This window comes from Triturus cristatus, chromosome 6, assembly GCF_964204655.1.
Source record: "Triturus cristatus chromosome 6, aTriCri1.1, whole genome shotgun sequence".
Classification (NCBI taxonomy): domain Eukaryota; kingdom Metazoa; phylum Chordata; class Amphibia; order Caudata; family Salamandridae; genus Triturus; species Triturus cristatus.
The window spans coordinates 1,196,539,559-1,196,563,463 of record NC_140589.1 but is presented as its reverse complement, the minus strand read 5'-3'; positions in this window follow the sequence as shown (position 1 = coordinate 1,196,563,463).

Genomic DNA, 23,905 nt, shown 5'->3' with positions numbered 1-23,905 from the left:
CCGTGACCTGTCGAAATTTCTCCAGATGGCCAGAAATGGAAATTTTTTAATGTTTACATTTTTTGACTGCAAATGACTATTCCATGTAAATTATCACTTTTGGAACTAAAATAAGTGTGTTTAGAGTCACGTTAATGCCTGAAATTGTTCGAAATAGAAGCTTCTGAATAGGAGAAAAAGTCTGCAATAATGGCAATTTTGGTCACATTGAGGTTTCAAAAAGTAGTTATTCAACATGAGGCACAATCCAAATGACATTTTGAATCAATTTTTCTACAGTCCAGAAAATCAATTTTCTGATGAAAAATGATGACCCGTGACCTGTCGAAATTTCTCCAGATGGTCAGAAATGGAAATGTTTTAATGTTTAATTTTTTGACTGCAAATGACTATTCCATGTAAATTATCACTTTTGGAACTAAAATAAGTGTGTTTAGAGTCACTTTAATGCCTGAAATTGTTCGAAATAGAAGCTTCTGAATAGGAGAAAAAGTCTGCAATAATGGCACTTTTGGTCACATTGAGGTTTCAAAAAGTAGTTATTCAACATGAGGCACAATCCAAATGACATTTTAAATCAATTTTTTTACAGTCCAAAAAATCAATTTTCTGATGAAAAACGATGACCCGTGACCTGTCGAAATTTCTCCAGATGGTCAGAAATCGAAATTTTTATTGTTTAATTTTTTGACTGCAAATGACTATTCCATGTAAATTATCACTTTTGGAACAAAAATAAGTGTGTTTAGACTCACTTTAATGACTGAAATTGGTCGAAATAGAAGCTTCTGAATAGGAGAAAAAGTCTGTAATAATGGCAATTTTGGTCACATTGAGGCTTTAAAAAGTAGTTATTCAACATGAGGCACATTCCAAATGACATTTTGAATAAATTTTTCTACAGTCCAAAAAATCAATTTTCTGATGAAAAAGGATGACCTGTGACCTGTCGAATTTTCTCCAGATGGTCAGCAATGGAAATGTTTTAATGTTTAATTTTTTGACTGCAAATGACTATTCCATGTAAATTATCACTTTTGGAACAAAAACAAGTGTTTTTAGAGTCAGTTTAATGCCTGAAATTGGTCGAAAAAGAAGCTTCTGAGTAGGAGAAAATGTCCGTAAAAATGGCAATTTTGGTCACATTGAGGCTTCAAAAAGTAGTTATTCAACATGAGGCACATTCCAAATGACATTTTGAATCAATTTTTCTACAGTCCAAAAAATCAATTTTCTGATGAAAAACGATGACCCGTGACCTGTCGAAATTTCCCCAGATGGTCAGAAATGGAAATTTTTTAATGTTTAATTTTTTGACTGCAATTGACTATTCCATGTAAATTATCACTTTTGGAACAAAAACAAGTGTGTTTAGACTCACTTTAATGCCTGAAATTAGTGGAAATAGAAGCTTCTGAATAGGAGAAAAAGTCTGCAATAATGGCAATTTTGGTCACATTGAGGTTTCAAAAAGTAGTTATTCAACATGAGGCACAATCCAAATGACATTTTGAATCAATTTTTCTACAGTCCAAAAAATCAATTTTCTGATGAAAAACGATGACCCGTGACCTGTCGAAATTTCTCCAGATGGTCAGAAATCGAAATTTGTATTGTTTAATTTTTTGACTGCAATTGACTATTCCATGTAAATTATCACTTTTGGAACAAAAACAAGTGTGTTTAGACTCACTTTAATGCCTGAAATTAGTGGAAATAGAAGCTTCTGAATAGGAGAAAAAGTCTGCAATAATGGCAATTTTGGTCACCTTGAGGCTTCAAAAAGTAGTTATTCAACATGAGGCACATTCCAAATGACATTTTGAATCAATTTTTCTACAGTCCAGAAAATCAATTTTCTGATGAAAAAGGATGACCCGTGACCTGTCGAAATTTCTCCAGATGGTCAAAAATGGAAATGTTTTAATGTTTAATTTTTTGACTGCAAAAGACTATTCCATGTAAATTATCACTTTTGGAACAAAAACAAGTGTGTTTAGAGTCAGTTTAATGCCTGAAATTGGTCGAAAAAGAAGCTTCTGAGTAGGAGAAAATGTCCGTAAAAATGGCAATTTTGGTCACATTGAGGCTTCAAAAAGTAGTTATTCAACATGAGGCACATTCCAAATGACATTTTGAATCAATTTTTCTACAGTCCAGAAAATCTATTTTCTGATGAAAAAGGATGACCCGTGACCTGTCGAAATTTCTCCAGATGGTCAAAAATGGAAATGTTTTAATGTTTAATTTTTTGACTGCAAATGACTATTCCATGTAAATTATCACTTTTGGAACTAAAATAAGTGTGTTTAGAGTCACTTTAATGCCTGAAATTGTTCGAAATAGAAGCTTCTGAATAGGAGAAAAAGTCTGCAATAATGGCACTTTTGGTCACATTGAGGTTTCAAAAAGTAGTTATTCAACATGAGGCACAATCCAAATGACATTTTAAATCAATTTTTTTACAGTCCAAAAAATCAATTTTCTGATGAAAAACGATGACCCGTGACCTGTCGAAATTTCTCCAGATGGTCAGAAATCGAAATTTTTATTGTTTAATTTTTTGACTGCAAATGACTATTCCATGTAAATTATCACTTTTGGAACAAAAATAAGTGTGTTTAGACTCACTTTAATGACTGAAATTGGTCGAAATAGAAGCTTCTGAATAGGAGAAAAAGTCAGTAATAATGGCAATTTTGGTCACATTGAGGCTTTAAAAAGTAGTTATTCAACATGAGGCACATTCCAAATGACATTTTGAATAAATTTTTCTACAGTCCAAAAAATCAATTTTCTGATGAAAAAGGATGACCTGTGACCTGTCGAATTTTCTCCAGATGGTCAGCAATGGAAATGTTTTAATGTTTAATTTTTTGACTGCAAATGACTATTCCATGTAAATTATCACTTTTGGAACAAAAACAAGTGTTTTTAGAGTCAGTTTAATGCCTGAAATTGGTCGAAAAAGAAGCTTCTGAGTAGGAGAAAATGTCCGTAAAAATGGCAATTTTGGTCACATTGAGGCTTCAAAAAGTAGTTATTCAACATGAGGCACATTCCAAATGACATTTTGAATCAATTTTTCTACAGTCCAGAAAATCAATTTTCTGATGAAAAAGGATGACCCGTGACCTGTCGAAATTTCTCCAGATGTTCAGAAATGGAAATGTTTTAATGTTTAATTTTTTGACTGCAAATGACTATTCCATGTAAATTATCTCTTTTGGAACAAAAACAAGTGTTTTTAGAGTCACGTTAATGCCTGAAATTGGTCGAAATAGAAGCTTCTGAATAGGAGAAAAAGTCTGTAATAATGGCAATTTTGGTCACATTGAGGCTTTAAAAAGTAGTTATTCAACATGAGGCACATTCAAAATGACATTTTGAATCAATTTTTCTACAGTCCAAAAAATCAATTTTCTGATGAAAAACGATGACCCGTGACCTGTCGAAATTTCTCCAGATGGTCAGAAATCGAAATCTTTATTGTTTAATTTTTTGACTGCAAATGACTATTCCATGTAAATGATCACTTTTGGAACAAAAACAAGTGTGTTTAGAGTCAGTTTAATGCCTGAAATTGGTCGAAAAAGAAGCTTCTGAGTAGGAGAAAATGTCCGTAAAAATGGCAATTTTGGTCACCTTGAGGCTTCAAAAAGTAGTTATTCAACATGGGCCACATTCCAAATGACATTTTGAATCAATTTTTCTACAGTCCAGAAAATCAATTTTCTGATGAAAAAGGATGACCCGTGACCTGTCGAAATTTCTCCAGATGGTCAAAAATGGAAATGTTTTAATGTTTAATTTTTTGACTGCAAATGACTATTCCATGTAAATTATCACTTTTGGAACTAAAATAAGTGTGTTTAGAGTCACTTTAATGCCTGAAATTGTTCGAAATAGAAGCTTCTGAATAGGAGAAAAAGTCTGCAATAATGGCACTTTTGGTCACATTGAGGTTTCAAAAAGTAGTTATTCAACATGAGGCACAATCCAAATGACATTTTAAATCAATTTTTTTACAGTCCAAAAAATCAATTTTCTGATGAAAAACGATGACCCGTGACCTGTCGAAATTTCTCCAGATGGTCAGAAATCGAAATTTTTATTGTTTAATTTTTTGACTGCAAATGACTATTCCATGTAAATTATCACTTTTGGAACAAAAATAAGTGTGTTTAGACTCACTTTAATGACTGAAATTGGTCGAAATAGAAGCTACTGAATAGGAGAAAAAGTCTGTAATAATGGCAATTTTGGTCACATTGAGGCTTTAAAAAGTAGTTATTCAACATGAGGCACATTCCAAATGACATTTTGAATAAATTTTTCTACAGTCCAAAAAATCTATTTTTTGATGAAAAACGATGACCCGTGACCTGTCGAAATTTCTCCAGATGGTCAGAAATGGAAATTTTTTAATGTTTAATTTTTTGACTGCAATTGACTATTCCATGTAAATTATCACTTTTGGAACAAAAAAAAGTGTGTTTAGACTCACTTTAATGCCTGAAATTAGTCGAAATAGAAGCTTCTGAGTAGGAGAAAATGTCCGTAAAAATGGCAATTTTGGTCACATTGAGGCTTCAAAAAGTAGTTATTCAACATGAGGCACATTCCAAATGACATTTTGAATCAATTTTTCTACAGTCCAAAAAATCAATTTTCTGATGAAAAACGATGACCCGTGACCTGTCGAAATTTCTCCAGATGGTCAGAAATCGAAATTTTTATTGTTTAATTTTTTGACTGCAAATGACTATTCCATGTAAATTATCACTTTTGGAACAAAAACAAGTGTGTTTAGAGTCAGTTTAATGCCTGAAATTGGTCGAAAAAGAAGCTTCTGAGTAGGAGAAAATGTCCGTAAAAATGGCAATTTTGGTCACCTTGAGGCTTCAAAAAGTAGTTATTCAACATGAGGCACATTCCAAATGACATTTTGAATCAATTTTTCTACAGTCCAGAAAATCAATTTTCTGATGAAAAAGGATGACCCGTGACCTGTCGAAATTTCTCCAGATGGTCAAAAATGGAAATGTTTTAATGTTTAATTTTTTGACTGCAAAAGACTATTCCATGTAAATTATCACTTTTGGAACAAAAACAAGTGTGTTTAGAGTCAGTTTAATGCCTGAAATTGGTCGAAAAAGAAGCTTCTGAGTAGGAGAAAATGTCCGTAAAAATGGCAATTTTGGTCACATTGAGGCTTCAAAAAGTAGTTATTCAACATGAGGCACATTCCAAATGACATTTTGAATCAATTTTTCTACAGTCCAGAAAATCTATTTTCTGATGAAAAAGGATGACCCGTGACCTGTCGAAATTTCTCCAGATGGTCAAAAATGGAAATGTTTTAATGTTTAATTTTTTGACTGCAAATGACTATTCCATGTAAATTATCACTTTTGGAACTAAAATAAGTGTGTTTAGAGTCACTTTAATGCCTGAAATTGTTCGAAATAGAAGCTTCTGAATAGGAGAAAAAGTCTGCAATAATGGCACTTTTGGTCACATTGAGGTTTCAAAAAGTAGTTATTCAACATGAGGCACAATCCAAATGACATTTTAAATCAATTTTTTTACAGTCCAAAAAATCAATTTTCTGATGAAAAACGATGACCCGTGACCTGTCGAAATTTCTCCAGATGGTCAGAAATCGAAATTTTTATTGTTTAATTTTTTGACTGCAAATGACTATTCCATGTAAATTATCACTTTTGGAACAAAAATAAGTGTGTTTAGACTCACTTTAATGACTGAAATTGGTCGAAATAGAAGCTTCTGAATAGGAGAAAAAGTCAGTAATAATGGCAATTTTGGTCACATTGAGGCTTTAAAAAGTAGTTATTCAACATGAGGCACATTCCAAATGACATTTTGAATAAATTTTTCTACAGTCCAAAAAATCAATTTTCTGATGAAAAAAGATGACCTGTGACCTGTCGAATTTTCTCCAGATGGTCAGCAATGGAAATGTTTTAATGTTTAATTTTTTGACTGCAAATGACTATTCCATGTAAATTATCACTTTTGGAACAAAAACAAGTGTTTTTAGAGTCAGTTTAATGCCTGAAATTGGTCGAAAAAGAAGCTTCTGAGTAGGAGAAAATGTCCGTAAAAATGGCAATTTTGGTCACATTGAGGCTTCAAAAAGTAGTTATTCAACATGAGGCACATTCCAAATGACATTTTGAATCAATTTTTCTACAGTCCAAAAAATCAATTTTCTGATGAAAAACGATGACCCGTGACCTGTCGAAATTTCCCCAGATGGTCAGAAATGGAAATTTTTTAATGTTTAATTTTTTGACTGCAATTGACTATTCCATGTAAATTATCACTTTTGGAACAAAAACAAGTGTGTTTAGACTCACTTTAATGCCTGAAATTAGTGGAAATAGAAGCTTCTGAATAGGAGAAAAAGTCTGCAATAATGGCAATTTTGGTCACATTGAGGTTTCAAAAAGTAGTTATTCAACATGAGGCACAATCCAAATGACATTTTGAATCAATTTTTCTACAGTCCAAAAAATCAATTTTCTGATGAAAAACGATGACCCGTGACCTGTCGAAATTTCTCCAGATGGTCAGAAATCGAAATTTGTATTGTTTAATTTTTTGACTGCAAATGACTATTCCATGTAAATTATCACTTTTGGAACAAAAACAAGTGTGTTTAGAGTCAGTTTAATGCCTGAAATTGGTCGAAAAAGAAGCTTCTGAGTAGGAGAAAATGTCCGTAAAAATGGCAATTTTGGTCACATTGAGGCTTCAAAAAGTAGTTATTCAACATGAGGCACATTCCAAATGACATTTTGAATCAATTTTTCTACAGTCCAGAAAATCTATTTTCTGATGAAAAAGGATGACCCGTGACCTGTCAAAATTTCTCCAGATGGTCAGAAATGGAAATGTTTTAATGTTTAATTTTTTGACTGCAAATGACTATTCCATGTAAATTATCACTTTTGGAACAAAAACAAGTGTTTTTAGAGTCGCGTTAATGCCTGAAATTGGTCGAAATAGAAGCTTCTGAATAGGAGAAAAAGTCTGTAATAATGGCAATTTTGGTCACATTGAGGCTTTAAAAAGTAGTTATTCAACATGAGGCACATTCAAAATGACATTTTGAATCAATTTTTCTACAGTCCAAAAAAATCAATTTTCTGATGAAAAACGATGACCCGTGACCTGTCGAAATTTCTCCAGATGGTCAGAAATCGAAATTTGTATTGTTTAATTTTTTGACTGCAAATGACTATTCCATGTAAATTATCACTTTTGGAACAAAAAAAAGTGTGTTTAGAGTCAGTTTAATGCCTGAAATTGGTCGAAAAAGAAGCTTCTGAGTAGGAGAAAATGTCCGTAAAAATGGCAATTTTGGTCACCTTGAGGCTTCAAAAAGTAGTTATTCAACATGAGGCACATTCCAAATGACATTTTGAATCAATTTTTCTACAGTCCAGAAAATCAATTTTCTGATGAAAAAGGATGACCCGTGACCTGTCGAAATTTCTCCAGATGGTCAAAAATGGAAATGTTTTAATGTTTAATTTTTTGACTGCAAATGACTATTCCATGTAAATTATCACTTTTGGAACTAAAATAAGTGTGTTTAGAGTCACTTTAATGCCTGAAATTGTTCGAAATAGAAGCTTCTGAATAGGAGAAAAAGTCTGCAATAATGGCACTTTTGGTCACATTGAGGTTTCAAAAAGTAGTTATTCAACATGAGGCACAATCCAAATGACATTTTAAATCAATTTTTTTACAGTCCAAAAAATCAATTTTCTGATGAAAAAGGATGACCCGTGACCTGTCGAAATTTCTCCAGATGGCCAGAAATGGAAATTTTTTAATGTTTACATTTTTTGACTGCAAATGACTATTCCATGTAAATTATCACTTTTGGAACTAAAATAAGTGTGTTTAGAGTCACGTTAATGCCTGAAATTGTTCGAAATAGAAGCTTCTGAATAGGAGAAAAAGTCTGCAATAATGGCAATTTTGGTCACATTGAGGTTTCAAAAAGTAGTTATTCAACATGAGGCACAATCCAAATGACATTTTGAATCAATTTTTCTACAGTCCAGAAAATCAATTTTCTGATGAAAAATGATGACCCGTGACCTGTCGAAATTTCTCCAGATGGTCAGAAATGGAAATGTTTTAATGTTTAATTTTTTGACTGCAAATGACTATTCCATGTAAATTATCACTTTTGGAACTAAAATAAGTGTGTTTAGAGTCACTTTAATGCCTGAAATTGTTCGAAATAGAAGCTTCTGAATAGGAGAAAAAGTCTGCAATAATGGCACTTTTGGTCACATTGAGGTTTCAAAAAGTAGTTATTCAACATGAGGCACAATCCAAATGACATTTTAAATCAATTTTTTTACAGTCCAAAAAATCAATTTTCTGATGAAAAACGATGACCCGTGACCTGTCGAAATTTCTCCAGATGGTCAGAAATCGAAATTTTTATTGTTTAATTTTTTGACTGCAAATGACTATTCCATGTAAATTATCACTTTTGGAACAAAAATAAGTGTGTTTAGACTCACTTTAATGACTGAAATTGGTCGAAATAGAAGCTTCTGAATAGGAGAAAAAGTCTGTAATAATGGCAATTTTGGTCACATTGAGGCTTTAAAAAGTAGTTATTCAACATGAGGCACATTCCAAATGACATTTTGAATAAATTTTTCTACAGTCCAAAAAATCAATTTTCTGATGAAAAAGGATGACCTGTGACCTGTCGAATTTTCTCCAGATGGTCAGCAATGGAAATGTTTTAATGTTTAATTTTTTGACTGCAAATGACTATTCCATGTAAATTATCACTTTTGGAACAAAAACAAGTGTTTTTAGAGTCAGTTTAATGCCTGAAATTGGTCGAAAAAGAAGCTTCTGAGTAGGAGAAAATGTCCGTAAAAATGGCAATTTTGGTCACATTGAGGCTTCAAAAAGTAGTTATTCAACATGAGGCACATTCCAAATGACATTTTGAATCAATTTTTCTACAGTCCAAAAAATCAATTTTCTGATGAAAAACGATGACCCGTGACCTGTCGAAATTTCCCCAGATGGTCAGAAATGGAAATTTTTTAATGTTTAATTTTTTGACTGCAATTGACTATTCCATGTAAATTATCACTTTTGGAACAAAAACAAGTGTGTTTAGACTCACTTTAATGCCTGAAATTAGTGGAAATAGAAGCTTCTGAATAGGAGAAAAAGTCTGCAATAATGGCAATTTTGGTCACATTGAGGTTTCAAAAAGTAGTTATTCAACATGAGGCACAATCCAAATGACATTTTGAATCAATTTTTCTACAGTCCAAAAAATCAATTTTCTGATGAAAAACGATGACCCGTGACCTGTCGAAATTTCTCCAGATGGTCAGAAATCGAAATTTGTATTGTTTAATTTTTTGACTGCAATTGACTATTCCATGTAAATTATCACTTTTGGAACAAAAACAAGTGTGTTTAGACTCACTTTAATGCCTGAAATTAGTGGAAATAGAAGCTTCTGAATAGGAGAAAAAGTCTGCAATAATGGCAATTTTGGTCACCTTGAGGCTTCAAAAAGTAGTTATTCAACATGAGGCACATTCCAAATGACATTTTGAATCAATTTTTCTACAGTCCAGAAAATCAATTTTCTGATGAAAAAGGATGACCCGTGACCTGTCGAAATTTCTCCAGATGGTCAAAAATGGAAATGTTTTAATGTTTAATTTTTTGACTGCAAAAGACTATTCCATGTAAATTATCACTTTTGGAACAAAAACAAGTGTGTTTAGAGTCAGTTTAATGCCTGAAATTGGTCGAAAAAGAAGCTTCTGAGTAGGAGAAAATGTCCGTAAAAATGGCAATTTTGGTCACATTGAGGCTTCAAAAAGTAGTTATTCAACATGAGGCACATTCCAAATGACATTTTGAATCAATTTTTCTACAGTCCAGAAAATCTATTTTCTGATGAAAAAGGATGACCCGTGACCTGTCGAAATTTCTCCAGATGGTCAAAAATGGAAATGTTTTAATGTTTAATTTTTTGACTGCAAATGACTATTCCATGTAAATTATCACTTTTGGAACTAAAATAAGTGTGTTTAGAGTCACTTTAATGCCTGAAATTGTTCGAAATAGAAGCTTCTGAATAGGAGAAAAAGTCTGCAATAATGGCACTTTTGGTCACATTGAGGTTTCAAAAAGTAGTTATTCAACATGAGGCACAATCCAAATGACATTTTAAATCAATTTTTTTACAGTCCAAAAAATCAATTTTCTGATGAAAAACGATGACCCGTGACCTGTCGAAATTTCTCCAGATGGTCAGAAATCGAAATTTTTATTGTTTAATTTTTTGACTGCAAATGACTATTCCATGTAAATTATCACTTTTGGAACAAAAATAAGTGTGTTTAGACTCACTTTAATGACTGAAATTGGTCGAAATAGAAGCTTCTGAATAGGAGAAAAAGTCAGTAATAATGGCAATTTTGGTCACATTGAGGCTTTAAAAAGTAGTTATTCAACATGAGGCACATTCCAAATGACATTTTGAATAAATTTTTCTACAGTCCAAAAAATCAATTTTCTGATGAAAAAGGATGACCTGTGACCTGTCGAATTTTCTCCAGATGGTCAGCAATGGAAATGTTTTAATGTTTAATTTTTTGACTGCAAATGACTATTCCATGTAAATTATCACTTTTGGAACAAAAACAAGTGTTTTTAGAGTCAGTTTAATGCCTGAAATTGGTCGAAAAAGAAGCTTCTGAGTAGGAGAAAATGTCCGTAAAAATGGCAATTTTGGTCACATTGAGGCTTCAAAAAGTAGTTATTCAACATGAGGCACATTCCAAATGACATTTTGAATCAATTTTTCTACAGTCCAAAAAATCAATTTTCTGATGAAAAACGATGACCCGTGACCTGTCGAAATTTCCCCAGATGGTCAGAAATGGAAATTTTTTAATGTTTAATTTTTTGACTGCAATTGACTATTCCATGTAAATTATCACTTTTGGAACAAAAACAAGTGTGTTTAGACTCACTTTAATGCCTGAAATTAGTGGAAATAGAAGCTTCTGAATAGGAGAAAAAGTCTGCAATAATGGCAATTTTGGTCACATTGAGGTTTCAAAAAGTAGTTATTCAACATGAGGCACAATCCAAATGACATTTTGAATCAATTTTTCTACAGTCCAAAAAATCAATTTTCTGATGAAAAACGATGACCCGTGACCTGTCGAAATTTCTCCAGATGGTCAGAAATCGAAATTTGTATTGTTTAATTTTTTGACTGCAAATGACTATTCCATGTAAATTATCACTTTTGGAACAAAAACAAGTGTGTTTAGAGTCAGTTTAATGCCTGAAATTGGTCGAAAAAGAAGCTTCTGAGTAGGAGAAAATGTCCGTAAAAATGGCAATTTTGGTCACATTGAGGCTTCAAAAAGTAGTTATTCAACATGAGGCACATTCCAAATGACATTTTGAATCAATTTTTCTACAGTCCAGAAAATCTATTTTCTGATGAAAAAGGATGACCCGTGACCTGTCAAAATTTCTCCAGATGGTCAGAAATGGAAATGTTTTAATGTTTAATTTTTTGACTGCAAATGACTATTCCATGTAAATTATCACTTTTGGAACAAAAACAAGTGTTTTTAGAGTCATGTTAATGCCTGAAATTGGTCGAAATAGAAGCTTCTGAATAGGAGAAAAAGTCTGTAATAATGGCAATTTTGGTCACATTGAGGCTTTCAAAAGTAGTTATTCAACATGAGGCACATTCAAAATGACATTTTGAATCAATTTTTCTACAGTCCAAAAAATCAATTTTCTGATGAAAAACGATGACCCGTGACCTGTCGAAATTTCTCCAGATGGTCAGAAATCGAAATTTGTATTGTTTAATTTTTTGACTGCAAATGACTATTCCATGTAAATTATCACTTTTGGAACAAAAAAAAGTGTGTTTAGAGTCAGTTTAATGCCTGAAATTGGTCGAAAAAGAAGCTTCTGAGTAGGAGAAAATGTCCGTAAAAATGGCAATTTTGGTCACCTTGAGGCTTCAAAAAGTAGTTATTCAACATGAGGCACATTCCAAATGACATTTTGAATCAATTTTTCTACAGTCCAGAAAATCAATTTTCTGATGAAAAAGGATGACCCGTGACCTGTCGAAATTTCTCCAGATGGTCAAAAATGGAAATGTTTTAATGTTTAATTTTTTGACTGCAAATGACTATTCCATGTAAATTATCACTTTTGGAACTAAAATAAGTGTGTTTAGAGTCACTTTAATGCCTGAAATTGTTCGAAATAGAAGCTTCTGAATAGGAGAAAAAGTCTGCAATAATGGCACTTTTGGTCACATTGAGGTTTCAAAAAGTAGTTATTCAACATGAGGCACAATCCAAATGACATTTTAAATCAATTTTTTTACAGTCCAAAAAATCAATTTTCTGATGAAAAAGGATGACCCGTGACCTGTCGAAATTTCTCCAGATGGCCAGAAATGGAATTTTTTTAATGTTTACATTTTTTGACTGCAAATGACTATTCCATGTAAATTATCACTTTTGGAACTAAAATAAGTGTGTTTAGAGTCACGTTAATGCCTGAAATTGTTCGAAATAGAAGCTTCTGAATAGGAGAAAAAGTCTGCAATAATGGCACTTTTGGTCACATTGAGGTTTCAAAAAGTAGTTATTCAACATGAGGCACAATCCAAATGACATTTTAAATCAATTTTTTTACAGTCCAAAAAATCAATTTTCTGATGAAAAACGATGACCCGTGACCTGTCGAAATTTCTCCAGATGGTCAGAAATCGAAATTTTTATTGTTTAATTTTTTGACTGCAAATGACTATTCCATGTAAATTATCACTTTTGGAACAAAAATAAGTGTGTTTAGACTCACTTTAATGACTGAAATTGGTCGAAATAGAAGCTTCTGAATAGGAGAAAAAGTCAGTAATAATGGCAATTTTGGTCACATTGAGGCTTTAAAAAGTAGTTATTCAACATGAGGCACATTCCAAATGACATTTTGAATAAATTTTTCTACAGTCCAAAAAATCAATTTTCTGATGAAAAAGGATGACCTGTGACCTGTCGAATTTTCTCCAGATGGTCAGCAATGGAAATGTTTTAATGTTTAATTTTTTGACTGCAAATGACTATTCCATGTAAATTATCACTTTTGGAACAAAAACAAGTGTTTTTAGAGTCAGTTTAATGCCTGAAATTGGTCGAAAAAGAAGCTTCTGAGTAGGAGAAAATGTCCGTAAAAATGGCAATTTTGGTCACATTGAGGCTTCAAAAAGTAGTTATTCAACATGAGGCACATTCCAAATGACATTTTGAATCAATTTTTCTACAGTCCAAAAAATCAATTTTCTGATGAAAAACGATGACCCGTGACCTGTCGAAATTTCCCCAGATGGTCAGAAATGGAAATTTTTTAATGTTTAATTTTTTGACTGCAATTGACTATTCCATGTAAATTATCACTTTTGGAACAAAAACAAGTGTGTTTAGACTCACTTTAATGCCTGAAATTAGTGGAAATAGAAGCTTCTGAATAGGAGAAAAAGTCTGCAATAATGGCAATTTTGGTCACATTGAGGTTTCAAAAAGTAGTTATTCAACATGAGGCACAATCCAAATGACATTTTGAATCAATTTTTCTACAGTCCAAAAAATCAATTTTCTGATGAAAAACGATGACCCGTGACCTGTCGAAATTTCTCCAGATGGTCAGAAATCGAAATTTGTATTGTTTAATTTTTTGACTGCAAATGACTATTCCATGTAAATTATCACTTTTGGAACAAAAACAAGTGTGTTTAGAGTCAGTTTAATGCCTGAAATTGGTCGAAAAAGAAGCTTCTGAGTAGGAGAAAATGTCCGTAAAAATGGCAATTTTGGTCACATTGAGGCTTCAAAAAGTAGTTATTCAACATGAGGCACATTCCAAATGACATTTTGAATCAATTTTTCTACAGTCCAGAAAATCTATTTTCTGATGAAAAAGGATGACCCGTGACCTGTCAAAATTTCTCCAGATGGTCAGAAATGGAAATGTTTTAATGTTTAATTTTTTGACTGCAAATGACTATTCCATGTAAATTATCACTTTTGGAACAAAAACAAGTGTTTTTAGAGTCACGTTAATGCCTGAAATTGGTCGAAATAGAAGCTTCTGAATAGGAGAAAAAGTCTGTAATAATGGCAATTTTGGTCACATTGAGGCTTTAAAAAGTAGTTATTCAACATGAGGCACATTCAAAATGACATTTTGAATCAATTTTTCTACAGTCCAAAAAATCAATTTTCTGATGAAAAACGATGACCCGTGACCTGTCGAAATTTCTCCAGATGGTCAGAAATCGAAATTTGTATTGTTTAATTTTTTGACTGCAAATGACTATTCCATGTAAATTATCACTTTTGGAACAAAAAAAAGTGTGTTTAGAGTCAGTTTAATGCCTGAAATTGGTCGAAAAAGAAGCTTCTGAGTAGGAGAAAATGTCCGTAAAAATGGCAATTTTGGTCACCTTGAGGCTTCAAAAAGTAGTTATTCAACATGAGGCACATTCCAAATGACATTTTGAATCAATTTTTCTACAGTCCAGAAAATCAATTTTCTGATGAAAAAGGATGACCCGTGACCTGTCGAAATTTCTCCAGATGGTCAAAAATGGAAATGTTTTAATGTTTAATTTTTTGACTGCAAATGACTATTCCATGTAAATTATCACTTTTGGAACTAAAATAAGTGTGTTTAGAGTCACTTTAATGCCTGAAATTGTTCGAAATAGAAGCTTCTGAATAGGAGAAAAAGTCTGCAATAATGGCACTTTTGGTCACATTGAGGTTTCAAAAAGTAGTTATTCAACATGAGGCACAATCCAAATGACATTTTAAATCAATTTTTTTACAGTCCAAAAAATCAATTTTCTGATGAAAAAGGATGACCCGTGACCTGTCGAAATTTCTCCAGATGGCCAGAAATGGAAATTTTTTAATGTTTACATTTTTTGACTGCAAATGACTATTCCATGTAAATTATCACTTTTGGAACTAAAATAAGTGTGTTTAGAGTCACGTTAATGCCTGAAATTGTTCGAAATAGAAGCTTCTGAATAGGAGAAAAAGTCTGCAATAATGGCAATTTTGGTCACATTGAGGTTTCAAAAAGTAGTTATTCAACATGAGGCACAATCCAAATGACATTTTGAATCAATTTTTCTACAGTCCAGAAAATCAATTTTCTGATGAAAAATGATGACCCGTGACCTGTCGAAATTTCTCCAGATGGTCAGAAATGGAAATGTTTTAATGTTTAATTTTTTGACTGCAAATGACTATTCCATGTAAATTATCACTTTTGGAACTAAAATAAGTGTGTTTAGAGTCACTTTAATGCCTGAAATTGTTCGAAATAGAAGCTTCTGAATAGGAGAAAAAGTCTGCAATAATGGCACTTTTGGTCACATTGAGGTTTCAAAAAGTAGTTATTCAACATGAGGCACAATCCAAATGACATTTTAAATCAATTTTTTTACAGTCCAAAAAATCAATTTTCTGATGAAAAACGATGACCCGTGACCTGTCGAAATTTCTCCAGATGGTCAGAAATCGAAATTTTTATTGTTTAATTTTTTGACTGCAAATGACTATTCCATGTAAATTATCACTTTTGGAACAAAAATAAGTGTGTTTAGACTCACTTTAATGACTGAAATTGGTCGAAATAGAAGCTTCTGAATAGGAGAAAAAGTCTGTAATAATGGCAATTTTGGTCACATTGAGGCTTTAAAAAGTAGTTATTCAACATGAGGCACATTCCAAATGACATTTTGAATAAATTTTTCTACAGTCCAAAAAATCAATTTTCTGATGAAAAAGGATGACCTGTGACCTGTCGAATTTTCTCCAGATGGTCAGCAATGGAAATGTTTTAATGTTTAATTTTTTGACTGCAAATGACTATTCCATGTAAATTATCAGTTTTGGAACAAAAACAAGTGTTTTTAGAGTCAGTTTAATGCCTGAAATTGGTCGAAAAAGAAGCTTCTGAGTAGGAGAAAATGTCCGTAAAAATGGCAATTTTGGTCACATTGAGGCTTCAAAAAGTAGTTATTCAACATGAGGCACATTCCAAATGACATTTTGAATCAATTTTTCTACAGTCCAAAAAATCAATTTTCTGATGAAAAACGATGACCCGTGACCTGTCGAAATTTCTCCAGATGGTCAGAAATCGAAATTTGTATTGTTTAATTTTTTGACTGCAAATGACTATTCCATGTAAATTATCACTTTTGGAACAAAAACAAGTGTGTTTAGAGTCAGTTTAATGCCTGAAATTGGTCGAAAAAGAAGCTTCTGAGTAGGAGAAAATGTCCGTAAAAATGGCAATTTTGGTCACATTGAGGCTTCAAAAAGTAGTTATTCAACATGAGGCACATTCCAAATGACATTTTGAATCAATTTTTCTACAGTCCAGAAAATCTATTTTCTGATGAAAAAGGATGACCCGTGACCTGTCAAAATTTCTCCAGATGGTCAGAAATGGAAATGTTTTAATGTTTAATTTTTTGACTGCAAATGACTATTCCATGTAAATTATCACTTTTGGAACAAAAACAAGTGTTTTTAGAGTCACGTTAATGCCTGAAATTGGTCGAAATAGAAGCTTCTGAATAGGAGAAAAAGTCTGTAATAATGGCAATTTTGGTCACATTGAGGCTTTAAAAAGTAGTTATTCAACATGAGGCACATTCAAAATGACATTTTGAATCAATTTTTCTACAGTCCAAAAAATCAATTTTCTGATGAAAAACGATGACCCGTGACCTGTCGAAATTTCTCCAGATGGTCAGAAATCGAAATTTGTATTGTTTAATTTTTTGACTGCAAATGACTATTCCATGTAAATTATCACTTTTGGAACAAAAAAAAGTGTGTTTAGAGTCAGTTTAATGCCTGAAATTGGTCGAAAAAGAAGCTTCTGAGTAGGAGAAAATGTCCGTAAAAATGGCAATTTTGGTCACCTTGAGGCTTCAAAAAGTAGTTATTCAACATGAGGCACATTCAAAATGACATTTTGAATCAATTTTTCTACAGTCCAAAAAATCAATTTTCTGATGAAAAACGATGACCCGTGACCTGTCGAAATTTCTCCAGATGGTCAGAAATCGAAATTTGTATTGTTTAATTTTTTGACTGCAAATGACTATTCCATGTAAATTATCACTTTTGGAACTAAAATAAGTGTGTTTAGAGTCACTTTAATGCCTGAAATTGTTCGAAATAGAAGCTTCTGAATAGGAGAAAAAGTCTGCAATAATGGCACTTTTGGTCACATTGAGGTTTCAAAAAGTAGTTATTCAACATGAGGCACAATCCAAATGACATTTTAAATCAATTTTTTTACAGTCCAAAAAATCAATTTTCTGATGAAAAACGATGACCCGTGACCTGTCGAAATTTCTCCAGATGGTCAGAAATCGAAATTTGTATTGTTTAATTTTTTGACTGCAAATGACTATTCCATGTAAATTATCACTTTTGGAACAAAAACAAGTGTGTTTAGAGTCAGTTTAATGCCTGAAATTGGTCGAAAAAGAAGCTTCTGAGTAGGAGAAAATGTCCGTAAAAATGGCAATTTTGGTCACATTGAGGCTTCAAAAAGTAGTTATTCAACATGAGGCACATTCCAAATGACATTTTGAATCAATTTTTCTACAGTCCAGAAAATCTATTTTCTGATGAAAAAGGATGACCCGTGACCTGTCGAAATTTCTCCAGATGGTCAGAAATGGAAATGTTTTAATGTTTAATTTTTTGACTGCAAATGACTATTCCATGTAAATTATCACTTTTGGAACAAAAACAAGTGTGTTTAGAGTCAGTTTAATGCCTGAAATTGGTCGAAAAAGAAGCTTCTGAGTAGGAGAAAATGTCCGTAAAAATGGCAATTTTGGTCACATTGAGGCTTTAAAAAGTAGTTATTCAACATGAGGCACATTCCAAATGTCATTTTGAATAAATTTTTCTACAGTCCAGAAAATCTATTTTTTGATGAAAAAGGATGACCCGTGACCTGTCGAAATTTCTCCAGATGGTCAGAAATGGAAATTTTTTAATGTTTAATTTTTTGACTGCAATTGACTATTCCATGTAAATTATCACTTTTGGAACAAAAAAAAGTGTGTTTAGACTCACTTTAATGCCTGAAATTAGTCGAAATAGAAGCTTCTGAGTAGGAGAAAATGCCCGTAAAAATGGCAATTTTGGTCACATTGAGGCTTCAAAAAGTAGTTATTCAACATGAGGCACATTCCAAATGACATTTTGAATCAATTTTTCTACAATCCAGAAAATCAATTTTCTGATGAAAAAGGATGACCCGTGACCTGTCGAAATTTCTCCAGATGGTCAGCAATGGAAATGTTTTAATGTTTAATTTTTTGACTGCAAATGACTATTCCATGTAAATTATCACTTTTGGAACAAAAACAAGTGTTTTTAGAGTCACTTTAATGTCTGAAATTGGTCGAAATAGACGCTTCTGAATAGGAGAAAAAGTCTGTAATAATGGCAATTTTGGTAACATTGAGGCTTTAAAAAGTAGTTATTCAACATGAGGCACATTCCAAATGACATTTTGAATCAATTTTTCTACAGTCCAGAAATCAATTTTCTGATGAAAAAGGATGACCCGTGACCTGTCGAAATTTCTCCAGATGGTCAGAAATGGAAATGTTTTAATGTTTAATTTTTTGACTGCAAATGACTATTCCATATAAATTATCACTTTTGGAACAAAAACAAGTGTTTTTAGAGTCACGTTAATGCCTGAAATTGGTCGAAATAGAAGCTTCTGAATAGGAGAAAAAGTCTGTAATAATGGCAATTTTGGTCACATTGAGGCTTTAAAAAGTAGTTATTCAACATGAGGCACATTCAAAATGACATTTTGAATCAATTTTTCTACAGTCCAAAAATCAATTTTCTGATGAAAAACGATGACCCGTGACCTGTCGAAATTTCTCCAGATGGTCAGAAATCGAAATTTTTATTGTTTAATTTTTTGACTGCAAATGACTATTCCATGTAAATTATCACTTTTGGAACAAAAACAAGTGTGTTTAGAGTCAGTTTAATGCCTGAAATTGGTCGAAAAAGAAGCTTCTGAGTAGGAGAAAATGTCCGTAAAAATGGCAATTTTGGTCACCTTGAGGCTTCAAAAAGTAGTTATTCAACATGGGCCACATTCCAAATGACATTTTGAATCAATTTTTCTACAGTCCAGAAAATCAATTTTCTGATGAAAAAGGATGACCCGTGACCTGTCGAAATTTCTCCAGATGGTCAAAAATGGAAATGTTTTAATGTTTAATTTTTTGACTGCAAATGACTATTCCATGTAAATTATCACTTTTGGAACTAAAATAAGTGTGTTTAGAGTCACTTTAATGCCTGAAATTGTTCGAAATAGAAGCTTCTGAATAGGAGAAAAAGTCTGCAATAATGGCACTTTTGGTCACATTGAGGTTTCAAAAAGTAGTTATTCAACATGAGGCACAATCCAAATGACATTTTAAATCAATTTTTTTACAGTCCAAAAAATCAATTTTCTGATGAAAAACGATGACCCGTGACCTGTCGAAATTTCTCCAGATGGTCAGAAATCGAAATTTTTATTGTTTAATTTTTTGACTGCAAATGACTATTCCATGTAAATTATCACTTTTGGAACAAAAATAAGTGTGTTTAGACTCACTTTAATGCCTGAAATTGGTCGAAATAGAAGCTTCTGAATAGGAGAAAAAGTCTGTAATAATGGCAATTTTGGTCACATTGAGGCTTTAAAAAGTAGTTATTCAACATGAGGCACATTCCAAATGACATTTTGAATAAATTTTTCTACAGTCCAAAAAATCTATTTTTTGATGAAAAACGATGACCCGTGACCTGTCGAAATTTCTCCAGATGGTCAGAAATGGAAATTTTTTAATGTTTAATTTTTTGACTGCAATTGACTATTCCATGTAAATTATCACTTTTGGAACAAAAAAAAGTGTGTTTAGACTCACTTTAATGCCTGAAATTAGTCGAAATAGAAGCTTCTGAGTAGGAGAAAATGTCCGTAAAAATGGCAATTTTGGTCACATTGAGGCTTCAAAAAGTAGTTATTCAACATGAGGCACATTCCAAATGACATTTTGAATCAATTTTTCTACAGTCCAGAACATCAATTTTCTGATGAAAAAGGATGACCCGTGACCTGTCGAAATTTCTCCAGATGGTCAGCAATGGAAATGTTTTAATGTTTAATTTTTTGACTGCAAATGACTATTCCATGTAAATTATCACTTTTGGAACAAAAACAAGTGTTTTTAGAGTCACGTTAATGCCTGAAATTGGTCGAAATAGAAGCTTCTGAATAGGAGAAAAAGTCTGTAATAATGGCAATTTTGGTCACATTGAGGCTTTAAAAAGTAGTTATTCAACATGAGGCACATTCCAAATGACATTTTGAATCAATTTTTCTACAGTCCAAAAAATCAATTTTCTGATGAAAAACGATGACCCGTGACCTGTCGAAATTTCTCCAGATGGTCAGAAATCGAAATTTTTATTGTTTAATTTTTTGACTGCAAATGACTATTCCATGTAAATTATCACTTTTGGAACAAAAACAAGTGTGTTTAGAGTCAGTTTAATGCCTGAAATTGGTCGAAAAAGAAGCTTCTGAGTAGGAGAAAATGTCCGTAAAAATGGCAATTTTGGTCACCTTGAGGCTTCAAAAAGTAGTTATTCAACATGAGGCACATTCCAAATGACATTTTGAATCAATTTTTCTACCGTCCAGAAAATCAATTTTCTGATGAAAAAGGATGACCCGTGACCTGTCGAAATTTCTCCAGATGGTCAAAAATGGAAATGTTTTAATGTTTAATTTTTTGACTGCAAATGACTATTCCATGTAAATTATCACTTTTGGAACAAAAACAAGTGTGTTTAGAGTCAGTTTAATGCCTGAAATTGGTCGAAAAAGAAGCTTCTGAGTAGGAGAAAATGTCCGTAAAAATGGCAATTTTGGTCACATTGAGGCTTCAAAAAGTAGTTATTCAACATGAGGCACATTCCAAATGACATTTTGAATCAATTTTTCTACAGTCCAGAAAATCTATTTTCTGATGAAAAAGGATGACCCGTGACCTGTCGAAATTTCTCCAGATGGTCAAAAATGGAAATGTTTTAATGGTTAATTTTTTGACTGCAAATGACTATTCCATGTAAATTATCACTTTTGGAACAAAAACAAGTGTGTTAGAGAGTCAGTTTAATGCCTGAAATTGGTAGAAAAAGAAGCTTCTGAGTAGGAGAAAATGTCCGTAAAAATGGCAATTTTGGTCACATTGAGGTTTCAAAAAGTAGTTATTCAACATGAGGCACAATCCAAATGACATTTTAAATCAATTTTTTTACAGTCCAAAAAATCAATTTTCTGATGAAAAACGATGACCCGTGACCTGTCGAAATTTCTCCAGATGGTCAGAAATCGAAATTTTTATTGTTTAATTTTTTGACTGCAAATGACTATTCCATGTAAATTATCACTTTTGGAACAAAAATAAGTGTGTTTAGACTCACTTTAATGACTGAAATTGGTCGAAATAGAAGCTTCTGAATAGGAGAAAAAGTCTGTAATAATGGCAATTTTGGTCACATTGAGGCTTTAAAAAGTAGTTATTCAACATGAGGCACATTCCAAATGACATTTTGAATCAATTTTTCTACAGTCCAAAAAATCAATTTTCTGATGAAAAACGATGACCCGTGACCTGTCGAAATTTCTCCAGATGGTCAGAAATCGAAATTTTTATTGTTTAATTTTTTGACTGCAAATGACTATTCCATGTAAATTATCACTTTTGGAACAAAAACAAGTGTGTTTAGAGTCAGTTTAATGCCTGAAATTGGTCGAAAAAGAAGCTTCTGAGTAGGAGAAAATGTCCGTAAAAATGGCAATTTTGGTCACATTGAGGCTTCAAAAAGTAGTTATTCAACATGAGGCACATTCCAAATGACATTTTGAATCAATTTTTCTACAGTCCAGAAAATCTATTTTCTGATGAAAAAGGATGACTCGTGACCTGTCGAAATTTCTCCAGATGGTCAGAAATGGAAATGTTTTAATGTTTAATTTTTTGACTGCAAATGACTATTCCATGTAAATTATCACTTTTGGAACAAAAACAAGTGTTTTTAGAGTCACGTTAATGCCTGAAATTGGTCGAAATAGAAGCTTCTGAATAGGAGAAAAAGTCTGTAATAATGGCAATTTTGGTCACATTGAGGCTTTAAAAAGTAGTTATTCAACATGAGGCACATTCAAAATGACATTTTGAATCAATTTTTCTACAGTCCAAAAAATCAATTTTCTGATGAAAAACGATGACCCGTGACCTGTCGAAATTTCTCCAGATGGTCAGAAATTGAAATTTTTATTGTTTAATTTTTTGACTGCAAATGACTATTCCATGTAAATTATCACTTTTGGAACAAAAACAAGTGTGTTTAGACTCACTTTAATGACTGAAATTGGTCGAAATAGAAGCTTCTGAATAGGAGAAAAAGTCTGTAATAATGGCAATTTTGGTCACATTGAGGCTTTAAAAAGTAGTTATTCAACATGAGGCACATTCCAAATGACATTTTGAATCAATTTTTCTACAGTCCAAAAAATCAATTTTCTGATGAAAAACAATGACCCGTGACCTGTCGAAATTTCTCCAGATGGTCAGAAATGGAAATTTTTTTATGTTTAATTTTTTGACTGCAATTGACTATTCCATGTAAATTATCACTTTTGGAACAAAAACAAGTGTGTTTAGACTCACTTTAATGCCTGAAATTAGTCGAAATAGAAGCTTCTGAATAGGAGAAAAAGTCTGCAATAATGGCAATTTTGGTCACATTGAGGTTTCAAAAAGTAGTTATTCAACATGAGGCACAATCCAAATGACATTTTGAATCAATTTTTCTACAGTCCAGAAAATCAATTTTCTGATGAAAAAGGATGACCCGTGACCTGTCGAAATTTCTCCAGATGGTCAGAAATGGAAATGTTTTAATGTTTAATTTTTTGACTGCAAATGACTATTCCATGTAAATTATCACTTTTGGAACAAAAACAAGTGTTTTTAGAGTCACGTTAATGCCTGAAATTGGTCGAAATAGAAGCTTCTGAATAGGAGAAAAAGTCTGTAATAATGGCAATTTTGGTCACATTGAGGCTTTAAAAAGTAGTTATTCAACATGAGGCACATTCAAAATGACATTTTGAATCAATTTTTCTACAGTCCAAAAATCAATTTTCTGATGAAAAACGATGACCCGTGACCTGTCGAAATTTCTCCAGATGGTCAGAAATCGAAATTTTTATTGTTTAATTTTTTGACTGCAAATGACTATTCCATGTAAATTATCACTTTTGGAACAAAAACAAGTGTGTTTAGAGTCAGTTTAATGCCTGAAATTGGTCGAAAAAGAAGCTTCTGAGTAGGAGAAAATGTCCGTAAAAATGGCAATTTTGGTCACCTTGAGGCTTCAAAAAGTAGTTATTCAACATGGGCCACATTCCAAATGACATTTTGAATCAATTTTTCTACAGTCCAGAAAATCAATTTTCTGATGAAAAAGGATGACCCGTGACCTGTCGAAATTTCTCCAGATGGTCAAAAATGGAAATGTTTTAATGTTTAATTTTTTGACTGCAAATGACTATTCCATGTAAATTATCACTTTTGGAACTAAAATAAGTGTGTTTAGAGTCACTTTAATGCCTGAAA